We start from the raw sequence: 2,784 nt of genomic DNA on the forward strand, positions 1-2,784 counted from the left end.
TTAAATCCCCAGAGGTGTGACTGGTCTCTTTCTCAAAACATACTTTAAAAATTTTAATATTGTCTATAAAAAATATGACAAACTTGGAGAATATGGACAACTTTGATATTGCTTGGCAGGAACGGTATTGAAACAACCACACTCCAAAAACAAAACAAAACAAAAAAACTGTCTCTCAGACCACAGTGCAATCAAATTAGAACTCAGGATTAAGAAATTCACTCAAAATCACACGACTACATGGAAACTGAGCAATCTGCTCCTGAATGACTACTGGGTACATAACAAAATGAAGGCAGAAATAAAGATGTGCTTTGAAACCAATGAGAACAAAGGCACAACATACCAGAATCTCTGGGACACATTTAAAGCAATTTGTAGAGGGAAATTTATAGCACTAAATACCCACAAGAGAAAGCAGGAAAGATCTAAAATCGACACCCTAACATCACAATTAAAAGGACTAGACAAGCAAGAGCAAACAAATTCCAAAGCTAGCAGAAGGCCAAAATTAACTATGATCAGACCGGAACTGAAGGAGATAGAGACACAAAAAACCCTTCAAAAAATCAAAGAACCCAGGAGCTGGTTTTTTGAAAAGATCAACAAAATATATAGACCACTAGCAAGACTAATAAAGAAGAAAAGAGAGAAGAATTAAATAGATGCAATAAAAAATGATAAAGGGGATATCACCACTGATCCCATAGATATACAAACTACCATCGGAGAATGCTATAAACATCTCTATGCAAATAACCTAGAAAATCAGGAAGAAATGGATAAATTCCTGGACACGTACACCCTCCCAAGACTAAACCAGGAAGAAGTTGAATCCCTGCAGAGACCAATAATAGGCTCTGAAATTGAGGCAATCATTAATAGTCTACCAACCAAAAAAAGTCCATGACCAGATGGATTCACAGATGAATTCTACCAGAGGTACAAAGAGGAGCTGGTACCATTCCTTCTGAAACTATTCCAATCAACAGAAAAAGAGGTACTCTTCTCTAACTCATTTTATGAGGCCAGCATCATCCTCATACCAAAGCCTGGCAGAGACACAACAAAAAAAAAACCCAGAATTTTAGGCCAATATCCCTGATGAATATTGATGTAAAAATCCTCAATAAAATACTGGCAAACCGAATCCAGCATCACATCAAAAAGCTTATCCACAACGATCAAGTCAGCTTCATCCCTGGGATACAAGGCTGGTTTAACATATGCAAATCAATAAAGGTAATTCATCACATAAACAGAACCAAAGACAAAGACCACATGATTAACTCAATAGATGCAGAAAAGGCCTTTGACAAAACTCAACAGCCCTTCATGCTAAAAACTCTTAATAAACTAGATATTGACAGGACATATCTCAAAATAATAAGAGCTATTTATGACAAACCCTCAGCCAATATCACACTGAGTGGGCAAAAACTGGAAGCATTCCCTTTGAAAACTGGCACAAGACAGGAATGCCCTCTCTCACCACTCCTGTTCAACATAGTGTTGGAAGTTCTGGCCAGGACAATCAAGCAAAAGAAAGAAATAAAGGGTATTCAATTAGGAAAAGAGGAAGTCAAATTGTCCTTGTTTGCAGACGATATGACTGAATATTTAGAAAACCCCATCACCTCAACCCAAAATCTTAAGCTGATAAGCAACTTCAACAAAGTCTTAGGATACAAAATCAATATGCAAAAATCACAAGCATTCCTATACACCAATAAGGGACAGAGAGCCAAATCATGAGTGAACACCCATTCACAATTGCTTCAAAGAGAATAAAATACCTAGGAAGCCAACTTATAAGCGATGTAAAGGACCTCTTCAAAGAGAACTACAAACCACTGCTCAACAAAATAAAAGAGGACACAAACGAATAGAAGAATATCCCATGCTCATGGATAGAAAGAATCAATATCGTGAAAATGACCATACTGCCCAAGGTAATTTATAGATTCAATGCCATCCCCATTAAGCTACCAATGACTTTCTTCACAGAATTGGAAAAAAACTGCTTTAAAGTTCATATGGAACCAAAAAAGATCCCACATTGCCAAGACAATCCTAAGCAAAAAGAACAAAGCTGGCGGCATCACACTACCTGACTTCAAACTATACTACAAGGCTGCAGTAACCAAAACAGCACAGTATTGGTACCAAAACAGAGATATAGACCAATGGAACAGAACAGAGGCCTCAGAAATAACACCACACATCTACAACCATCTGAACTTTGACAAACCTGATAAAAACAAGAAATGGGGAAAGGATTCCCTATTTAATAAATAGTGCTGGGAAAACTGGCTAGCCATATGTAGAAAGCTGAAACTGGATCCCTTCCTTATACCTTATACAAAAATTAATTCAAGATGGATTAAAGACGTAAATGTTAGACCTAAAACCATAAAAATCCTAGAAGAAAACCAACGCAATACCATTCAGGATATAGGCAAGGGCAAGGACGTCATGACTAAAATACCAAAAACAATGGCAACAGAAGCCAAAATAGACAAAAGGGATCTAATTAAAGAGCACAGCAAAAGAAATTATCATCAGAGTGAACAGGTAACCCACAGAATGGCAGAAAATGTTTGCAATCTACCCATCTGACTAAGGGCTAATAGCCAAAATCTACAAAGAACTTAAACTAATTAACAAGAAAAACATCAAACAACCCCATCAAAAAGTGGGTAAAGGATATGAACAGACAGTTCTCAAAAGTAGACCTTTATGCAGCCAACAGACACATGAAAAAATGCTCATCATCACTGGTCA

The sequence above is a fragment of the Rhinopithecus bieti genome, unplaced genomic scaffold (genome assembly GCF_001698545.2).
Source record: "Rhinopithecus bieti isolate Rb0 unplaced genomic scaffold, ASM169854v2 scaffold_10271, whole genome shotgun sequence".
Taxonomy (NCBI): domain Eukaryota; kingdom Metazoa; phylum Chordata; class Mammalia; order Primates; family Cercopithecidae; genus Rhinopithecus; species Rhinopithecus bieti.